Raw genomic sequence first — 11,219 nt, forward strand, 5'->3', positions numbered from 1 at the left:
AAATTGGACCCAACTAATAAAGAAAATGGAATAATGGAGTAATTTGTTATGAAAGGAATCAAAGTCAGGCAACTTATTAGGACAGGTTGCACAGGCCCTTGTCCAGTTGCACATTGAACAACTACAATGGTAGAGACCCAGAGTCTCTAGACTCTTGATCTGGTGCCTGACTGCCTTCATGGTGAACCTTTTCTCACAAAAATATCTCATCAGAATTCCCTGGGTTACAAGTTGTATCTATTGCCTCTTACTCTGTGCAGGATAAGAGGAGCCTGCCTCCATCTTTGCTACACCCTAAGTAGCAAGAAGACAGCCATAAGATTTACCCTAAAGCCTTTTATACTCCAGACTCGAGTCCCAGCACTTCCCTGTATGTCCACAGCCTCTCAACTGTGGGTATCCCAAAATAAAGCAAAGAGAAGTGCTCTTTAAGCCTGCTTGTTTAGAACCAGGGACTTCTGCTAACTTTGAAACAGCTGACAAAGGAGCACCTTTCCTGCATATGCTCACAATAAATAGTGGTGGATATGATGCTAAAGTGTGTACTTCTCAATACTGCGGCATTTCAGAAAAAGCTTTTCAGATGAGTCTGAATCTTTCTGTATAATTTTTTTGAAGAAAGTCCTTCTCTCTCTTATTCTATTTGCAGTTTAAAGAAAAAAAAGTGCTCTGATTTAAGCAATAGTTTTGGGGTTTTTTTTAAACCTGTGACTGTCTTCCAAAGTCATTTATATATTCAGATTGGATTCCCTGCTCTTTGAGCAGCCTCTTAATGTATCCAATTAACCTGTCCTGAAGAGTCAGGTGTACCCACTGAATGCTTTTTGACAGATGGTTTTGGATATCCAGTTCAGATGCATTACTTGCAGGAAGGGAACATGGTCTTTCCCAGACAGCAGTGAAGGGAAGCTAACAGAAGCCTGTAATCAGAAAACTCTTCAAATACCCACTGTAATCAAACGGCAGTAATTTTTGGCTTAAATCCTGGGAAGAGCTATTCACCCACAAGCTTATCAAGAAATATTCCCTCAGCAGAGTCACTTATCTTCCTGTACAAAAGCTGTATTTGGCAGATTGTGTTTCTCATTTGCATTAACTTGTATCTCTACCAAATTAAGGGTGGTGGTTTTTTTTTTAACCAAAGAGTTTGAAGGGGAAAAAAAATATCTGAGAATGTATACTATATCAAGATCAATTCGTGCCACTTACAGGTTATACTGCTGTATTGCATAAAATCAACAAAGTAAAACATGCTGGCACAGCAAAACCAAAAAGCTTAATGACCTATTCTAAGTGAAAACTTTCTTTTGTTTAGACTTTTCAACAATCTCAAGGCCTTTTTTCCTTGGTAAAACAGGCACAGAAGCTGTGCTACAGGAAAATGCACACTACATAACAAGCTAGTACAAGTCTGAAAGCTACTCAGCAGCCATAGGCTAGAGAGATCTGATTTCAGAGATTTAATTCTGTATCTCATAAATGCAAAGAAAATCCAGGCTCCATGCAGCATATGCATAGCAATGCCCGGAATTTCTCCTGCACACAAATCAAAGAAAGCAAGCAGACACAATGATGACAACATTTCAAGCATAGAAAAATCTACTTTAAGAGCAATACTTAAATGGCTACGATCAGTAGTTCACCCAGGTTAACCACCACCAGTTCTGAAAATTAGGTGAACAATTTGATTTTCAGACATGGAAAATTAAATTACTCCAAACCTCAGCAGAACTCCGAGCTGCACTCAGTAAACTTGTCACAGGTTGGGGAACTGCATAAGTCTTGTATTAAGCAGCCAGAAGCCCTCAGTAGCAGTTCCACTCCTAGCTCTGCCAGTAGGACACATAGCCTTATGTGGCAGGGAAGACAAAAAATACTGGATGTAATCGTGAGTTGTGGCTTGATCACAAGGAGCTGGTCACAATCTTCATGATGGTGAAGGAATTGAGGCCACTTGGAAGATCAAGACTGAAACTGCTCAGATTTGCTTCTTACCTACTGTATTCCTGTTGCCTCCCCCCACTTTACCACATACCTGTAAAGATGAACTCGCTATCATTGCCATTACTTTTGCTGTGATTTTTACATAGCAAGACACAGTCAAGGGCTCTAATTAATCTATTCCAGTTTAGCTAATCCTTTCATTGGATTTTCCTGACAGCTTCTACCCCATTGAATCCATGTGTGGAGAGCAAGTTCTTTTCATTAGTATATAAAGGGAGGGATGGTATTGGGTTACTGGTCAAAGGATAATTCTTCCACAGAACAAGCTCAGTCTTTTGTACCTCACACATGGACTGAGGAAAATTGCTTTATGCCACCAACAGAATGGTGGGTGTTTTCTTGTTTGTTTTTCAGTTTGAAGAAAAAAGTACATGTTTGAAATCAAATCCTGGCCACAGGTTTATAAGTCAGCTCTGTGAAATGAAGTCCAAGTTATTCTCAGAATTTGTTTTAGCCAGAAGCCTGCCTTATACATTGAGCACATTGCCCTCCTTTCTCATCAGACCTAAAGACATTAGTTACAAGGCAGTTTCAGCATACTCCACTGCCTCCTCATCTCCCAGCTGCCACTCACAACAGCATTAGACAATTCTATTGAATACAAAGGGCAAGTTAATAAAAGTTAAAGAGGACAGGTTAATGGTTTCAGGTAGGTTAGCACAACTGTATATCTTAGTCTGTTTGACTCAAACTAACAGCACAATTTAAGCAATACATTAGCTGCCTAACAAAAAGATTTAGATGGCTAATTCAGCTGTGCTTCAGAAGTGAAGTACTATCACACACACAGAGCTACAGGGAAACTAAATAGTTAATCATGTGCATGTAGGGAGGGGTGCAGGGAATATCTAAACCCCTAAAGTATGCATTATTTAAGTGCTAATACATAAGTACTTGAACATATAGGAGGTTAACAATATTTTACTACTCTCTCCATGGAAAAAGATTAGAGATGGAGAGGGAAGCCAGTCATTTACAGAGTTACAAGAAATTTACAAGTTAGGAATTAATAATCAAAAGAAAGAAATGCAGCTTCCCACAGAAGCAAAGTAAATTAATAAGGTGTCTTTGCAAATTATCAGAGGAGTTCTGACATAACCCACATTGCTCACAAATGAATTCTCAATGCAGATATCAAACAGATGGATAAGAACATTTACAGACTGAGCAATTTCTTTACTCCAACATCCTCCTTACGTATAATTTTATAATGATTCCAGGATTTCCTGTTTGATAGCCCCTCATTTCTAGATAAGTATAGCAACATTACTGAACCTACCTAGCAATGCAGGTTGTGCTGACAGGCTACTTGCTTTTCTTGATATCTCTGATGGCTGCAAGAGCTCAAGTAAGCAGCAAAAACTGACTGTGTGCAGCCACTAATTTTAAATGCTGGTGTGGCCTGTACTGTATTAGGACTCCCTTAGAGATTTAAATTACCATGAAGCTTCAGCATGCAACATCTGTTGGGATTAACATGCACACATCAGCTTCATAATCAGATATTGTCCTGAAGGGAACCAGACAATTATTCAGCACCATAACACTACAAGCTACCCCATCAGGTGAAAAAAATTCCTTCCAGCAGGGAAAAGATGCACAGAAATCACTGAAATAAATTGTGCCCAAGAGAACTTGGCCAGAATTTTAAAGCAAATTTAAAACTCTGCAACACACTCTGATCACAGGAGCATAACTGAACTGTGGAGCAATACTTCAGTTTGTGAGGGAGAAGCGGAGAGCAAGCAGCAAATGCTAGGAAAAAAAAAGTGTTAACAGGAATTCAAAGTCACACTAGGCAGCAACTGCTGCTTGTGTCCTGTATTTCTCATACTTTTTTCTAATGGCTTTACTAGGTTATTTGAACACATATAATCAAGCATTTGAATAACTTGATTTTACTAAGACTCCATTCACTGGGATGGTCAGAGGAAGAATCAGTCCTAAAACCCATTCAAAACCAATTTGTCTTTGAGGGCTTCCATACAGCACACTGTTCAGCTCCCCTAACAGATCTTGAACCTAAAATCTGCAATTCAATCCTATATACTCTTTTGCAGATATGGCTACCAGAAGTGCTACTGCAATGCTGATGTGCTTATGAGTCATTTTACTACCTGCAGGAGGCTCAACTCAGGCAACAAATTACTGTTATTCAAAAGGTATCATCTCAACTTCAGGATGAACACAGACTAAATACTTCAGGTGTGGCTGGTTTGTTCCCCCCCCCCCTTTCCTTTTAAGTGTTATAAAAAGATAATACAAAGAGCACTTGCTTCTAACACTAAGTTTTAGATTCATTGTCAAGTGCCTCAGGTCTCTCCCTTCAGTATTTACCAGCATTGCATAAGTAGTTATTCTTGTTAACAAGCTAATGAGGTAATAAAATTAACACAGTACTACTTTCTTTGGAGACCAAAAGAAAAAAAGCTGAATGAAACAGTGAGGCTTGCATTCTGAGAGTCTTATCAAACCACAAAGCCCAGTGCTGAAAGAACTACAGGTACATCAAGCCCCTCAAGTTCTTACACAGCATGCATCACCCCCATCAAGTTTTTATTCCCAAAGAGGAAGAGGGAAAGGGATTAGAAACAGAGTGTTAACTAGGATAAAATCCATGGTTTTAGAGTCTTCTAGTCCAGAAAACAATGAAATAGGACATCACAATTCACGAAGTCTGATTCTAGACCACATATTTGGTTAAATGTTATTTCCTAGAACTCCTACAATATCTAGACTAGCTCAAATGCATGCAATGTTACTGCTGAGCAGTAGTTTAACAGTGTTTCAATAGTTCATGAAACTGTAGAAACAGCAGATTCCCAAGCTGAATTGCGACATCTCATCATTTGCTCACACTCATGATTTAAGGTTGGTAGAAGAAAATTTTCACAGTAGATACTGCAACTACTTATTGGACAACTGTGGAAGTCATATTCCTAGAGTAAAGCTTACACACAACAGGCAAATCCTGCACCTCACAGATATTCTAGCTGCTACAGGAGTTGCCCAAATGCTACTAACATCACCATCTGCATTCAAATATGACAGTTTACTGATCAGGAACAGAAGAACGTTTCAACATTAGAGAAAAAGAGAGCATAAATACCAGATAAAGTTACCAATATAGATATTAACTCTGGTGTTAGAAATTCCCTCTGATTAAAACCAGAGAATTTGACATATAGAAAAGCATCAATTACAACTGCCTTTGTCCTAGAAGGAAGACTATAATACTCTTTTGTTCTCTTTGCAAAAATCTCAAACTCAATTACTCATAGCTCTATTTAAAATAGAAAAGAAATTCAGCCTTTAAGTTCCAAGCAGGCAAAGATTAAGCTTTATTTTGGTGGTGGTCCTGAAGAACATAGCCACATCTATTAGGTTGCCAAGATCTGTGTAACAAAACACCTGCACAGTTATCTAGCTTAAGATTTACTACTCATCCAGGTCAAGGATATCACCATTTAACTTCAGCAAGTTGGGTTTCCTTTGACTTGCTTGGACATGAATATAACCAAGAAACAGAAGGTTTTGTGGGGATTTCACAAGCAGAGTTAAAGCTGCTATTGTGAGTTCTAATTGTGATTTCATATACATGCTCTTCAGGCTTAACAAGAGTACAAGTCTGCAGACAACAGATTATTACTCAAATATCTGTGTGAAGTCAAAGTTAACACAGCTCCATAATTCAAATGGCCATTCTTTTATCACTCAAGTATTGTATGTATGAGCAGTAACTTTTCTAAGGCAGAATCTGACTTAAAAAATTATTACATAGCCTTTAAAGTCATCACTTCTTCAATTTACTTAGCTAAAGATACTGGAAGAGTAAGTTTCATGGTCTAAAATGTGGGAGTCAAAACATGCTTGCAAAAATTCTTGACCAACTTAGTAAAAAAAGAGAAACTTCTGACATGCAATTTAACACGTTTACACATTGAGATGCTATCTTTCTTTGAAGTCTGCACAATACAAGATCTGTTCAGACTTAGAGAAACACCCTAAACAAAGTAACTCTGGTTGGCTTTTCAATTTTGGAATGGGGAAGCTTTGGGGATGGACAAGTCTTACACCACTTCTGCAGGCAGTCTACACTTCCCTACTGCTCATTTCAGTTATAAGTGCTGAACTCAAAACAAAAGCCATCTTCTAGCTTTTAAACAGACCATAACCAAACTCATTTAATAAGTACATAGCAAATTAGAGGAATGGTTTGTTTTAAGCATGCCTTCCTGGAACTAGCACTGAGACACAAGCATTAAGTAAACCTGACATTCAGTCAGTGGCAGTATACAGTAAGCCACTTTGGTTTTCAGGAAGTCTCAGTTTTACTTGAATTTTTACACACCAGTCTCTAATCACAAGCCTCTTGAGGCTTTCTGATTTTTTCCAGCTGCAAATAAGAAGTGCCATATGGTACTCATTACAGGTTAAGATTTACTAGTCATTTAGGACCTTTCCCAAGTGCCAGGTGTCAGATGTTGCCACTTTCTATAACCAGGTCCAAATGTAACACAAACCTAGACCTAACTGTCAACTAGGCTTGTAAGCCTCAGATACACTTGCAAGCCAAGTATTATACAGTCATAACACCACTAATTCTGGCAGGCTGTTTTTAAACCTTTCCTGGTTAAGGAAATGAAGTCAAGATACAAGCTCCAGACTAATTCTCCAGAAAATGTCCTGTTCCTCACCTTCATCCATACAGCATGCAACACAGAAAGCTTCAGTTCCTGAGTTCTGTTAACACACGTCAGTCATTAGTCACAGACAAATGCACCATCATGTGTCAAGTGCATGAAGCAGACCACACAAGAACAGAAATCCACTTATTCCTCTGAGAAAGAGAAAAATCAAATAGTATTTCAGATTAATCCAGCCCCACTGTGGTCTATTGAAAGTACTGAAAGCACTCAATTAATACCAAAGATTAAGCAAGCATACATGCTAAAAAGAATAGAGGCTGCGCACAGCAATATTGCATTGAGATGTTATCCGAAGTAGTACACACCCTCTTAACTGTAAGAACAAGACTTAACTCACTTAAGGCTTGGTGGGTGTCAGAGGGGTTTTTTTTTGTGGTAGGGGTGTTTATCAACTCCATTCTCTTTCAGTTCTTGGACCAAGTATCATAGCTCCAAGGTTCTTTCAGTTAAAGCTGTTTTATCATTTGTTTGTGCCTGTAGCATCAGCTTACTCCATGTTAATTTTAATATCTGATGATAGCACTACAGGCAGCACTTTCTCTCTGTTGCTTCATACTAATTAAAAAAAAGCACTAATTCTCCAGTCTCACATAATGAAAGTTGAAAAAGTACGTGGCACTGAAGATGACCAAGTTAAACAAGAAGGCAATGAAGACAAAGCAGTTGTCCTAACCCTGTAAGTCAGAGGCACTTCCAAAAGAACAAAGCACCAGGACCTGATGTGTTGGGAGGCCCCTTATTCTTTTATCCACATGGGTTCAGAAATTCCTAAAGCTGATACAAGTTGTCTATTTAGTGGAAGCTCTCAGATGCCTGCTCAGGAACTCACTGCTTAACTCCAGCAGATAAAGAGTAGTCCTCAGTGTCCCTCATTTACTAATGCTCTATGTACTAGTAATAGCTCAGGGTCTCCTTAGAGCACCTATCACTTCCAGTGAGGTGCTTCATAGCAAAATGTACTTTGCAATGAAAAAAGTGACCTTAGAGAGATATAGAGGATCACAATAGTAATTTCCCACAGACTATTTCACACAGGCAAAGTTAAAAGGTGGTCTCAATGTATTTTATTGCCTGTAAAATGCTAGAAGAGACAGCCGAAGGCCAGTGCTAATAGTTAATTCTATCTAGCACACACAGAACTTGCAATTAGATACTCAGACTTGATTTGAAGAAATAGATTTAATTCCCTTACACTTGAGAAATTACATCTAGAGGCTATACATTACATTATCCTGAGAATCATCACCTTTGGTTTGTACTGATCATCACTAAACAGAAAGCATGCCCTGGGAATTAAGTTGCACTTGTCAGAGACTTGCTACATTAAAAAAATTTGAACCCATGCCAAAGAACTAGCTAAAAGGACCACAGATAAGATCTTTACAGAAAGCACTGAAAACCAGCAAGCTTTTTGAAGTATTAACATTGTATCAGTAGTAGGAAAATAAATCTGATCAGTGCTAGAAGAGTGTACAGAGGGAAAGGAAATCCACTTTATATTTTTGTTTAAAACAGAAGCTGATGACTAAGTCTTTATAGTATTTTTCTGTATTTTATTTCTATTGCCCCCTAGACCATAAAAGAATGCATTTTTAAGAAACAGTTACAATGGAGTATTCTTCCTGAGAGGTTCAGTAATTAAAAACATTTCAGTAGAATATCAGTACATTAAAAAAGTATTAGATAATGCTTTCGTAAAGACAAATTTAAATGTATAACCCAAATATTCTTTCTTGGACACTATCCACTTAAAACTTGTAAGCAAAGTGTCACATTCAATGGATGCTGTGTAAGTAGTCGAGTACTATTTGTTTTGGGAAGGGAATAAGTCTTCAGCAGTAGCATTAAGCTTCTTCTTGCTTTGACAGATGTAATTTTAGTTATTGATCAAGCCAGCAATAGACTTTATTCACAGTCACTCTCTGGAGGTTACTTAGTAGCAAATTAACCATGTCTAATATAAAGGATCTCATTAAGGCGATTCTCTGACCACATCCAAGGATGTCAGTAAGCCTTCTTCCTTGCAACATCACACTAAAAAACACTGTCAATTTTAAAAAGTGGGAGTAGGCAAGGGAGAGCACTCCCAATGCTCTATCACAATTAAAGTGAGAAGACCCATTCATACAAAATTGCATGCAGTATTATTAAAACTCGAGATGCAGCTCAGTCTGAAGCTTGGCAGGAGTAAGAAACAGCCCTTGGCATTTGTACACATTCCAAAACAGAAAGTCACTTTCTCTAAGGAAAAGCATTCCCTGAGGCACCTCATTTTAAGGAGTATACCAACACCCACAAGTGCTATTTGGAGCTGAACTTATGCCAAGAAAATAACCTGCTGCAAGTCTGTGATATGCTCTCTGCATCCCGCAGTAACCAGTAGGATAAATACAAGCACTCAATATGGAGCATTTCCACAAAGTTTTAACTGTATTCCTACAGCAAGCAATGTTTGGAATAGGAGATACTATTGCAACATCCTTTCAGTTTGCAACTGTCAGAAGAAAAGAGAACTTCAAAGACAGCTCTGCTTTAAGCAAGAGGTCACCTGATCTGGCCTCCAGAGCAGGAAGATTACACTTGCAGTTTAAGTTTCTATGCTTCTATAATAAAGGACAAGCTTGGAATTTTTGCACTTTTAAATGTTGTTCTCTACATTTAAGCAGAAGCATTTAAAGAGTAAATCCAACAATGATTTTGTGGTGGGTTAACTGTGGCTGGACTCTATCACCTTCCTCAGCTGGACAGGGGAGGGAAAAATCTAACAAAAGGCTCAAGGATCAAGATAAGGACAGGGAGAGATCACTCACTAATTACCATAATAGGCAAAACAGAATTAATTTGGGAGATTAATTTAATTTATTGCCAATCAAAACTCAGATTAGGATAATGAGAAATAAAACCAAATCTTGAAACACCTTACTCACACCCCTCCCCTTCTTTCTCAACTTTACTCCTGATTTCTCTACCTTCTTCCCCAAAGTGGCACAGGGGGACAGGGAATGGGAGCTGTGGTCAGTTCATCCCACATTGTCTCTGCCTCTCCTTCCTACTTGCACTCTTCCCCTGCTCCAGCATGGGGTTCCTCCCATGGGAGACAGCCCTCCCCAAACATCTCCAATGTGAATCCTTCCGACAGGCTACAGTTCTTCACTAAGTGCTCCAGCATGAGTCCCTTCCACAGAGTACAGCCTGTCAGAAACAGACTGCTCCAGGATGGGTCCTCCATGGTGTCATAAGTTCTGTCAGCAAACCTGCTCATGCATGGACTCCTCTCCTCATGGGCCCACAGGTCCTGCCAGGAGCCTGGTCCAGTGCAGGCTCTCCACAGGGTCACAGTCTCCTTCAGGCATCCACCTGCCCCAGTGTTGGGTCCTCCACAGGCTACAGGTGGATCTCTGCTCCACTGTTAACCTCCATGGGCTGCAGGGGGACAGCTGCCTTGCCATGGTCTTTACCACAGGCTGCAGGAGAATCTCTGCTCTGCTGTCTGGAGCACCTCCTCCCACGCCTTCACTGACCTTGGTGTCTGCAGAGCTGTTTCTCTCATATTCTCACTCCTCTCCCAGCTGCTGTTGCACAGCAGATTTCCACCCCACCCCTCCTGCATCTTCTTAACTATGTTACCCCAGAGGCACTACCATCATCACTGATGGGCTCAGCCTTGGCCAGCAGTGGGTCCATCTTGGAGCTGGCTGGCATTAGCTCTATTTGACATGTGGAAAAAAAGCTTCTAGCAGCTTCTCACAGAAGCCACTCCTGCAGCCCCCTGCTACCAGAACCTTGCCAATAGTTTTCTGTGCTTACTCTCTCCAGTAAAGCATAGGAGAAAACAGTAAAGTTAAAGTTACTAAAAGTCTCCAGCTCTCAACAGCCGGAGCATAAAATCAGTACTGAAAGAACTACCAAGATACAACTGCAGCTCACATTTCAGGTATCAACTATGCCAAACATTTGATCCATATCTGTTATCACAGTATGAAACATGAAATAAAACACTTGGTCTGAAGCAGAGGGCCAAAAAGCTAGAGAAATCTGTCCAAAGATTAGAATATTTTGAATATATGTGCTTCTTTGGACAGGAGTTTTCTTCTCCCAGGAGAGAGCATGACAGTGTTCTGAAGTGAGCAACTGAAGCTTCTGAGGCAGCATATTTATGATGACCAAAGAAAACTACTGTTCAAGTGCAGCAAAGTCTCACATGACTGAAGAATATTATCTCCAGGCTTCATTATCAGTTTGTAATGATTGGCATTCAGAAATTCATCTTCACACTTTAAACATCCACCTTCTGTATTTGTTCTCTGAACTCTTTTAGCAACTGGTGATAATACAGCATTTATTTAATTTCAAGACCAGTGTTTGGTAACTTAAGAGTTTGTAACTGGTATAGACTTGAAAAACAACAAAAAGCTTAAGGGCTTCCTTGCTATTTTAAATAATCTTTAGCCAAAATCATCAACATACTCTTTTCTGCCATCAAGACAAAAGTCATTACAAAGCTTA

The sequence above is a fragment of the Mesitornis unicolor genome, unplaced genomic scaffold, assembly GCF_000695765.1.
Source record: "Mesitornis unicolor isolate BGI_N332 unplaced genomic scaffold, ASM69576v1 scaffold674, whole genome shotgun sequence".
In the NCBI taxonomy this organism is placed as follows: Eukaryota; Metazoa; Chordata; class Aves; order Mesitornithiformes; family Mesitornithidae; genus Mesitornis; species Mesitornis unicolor.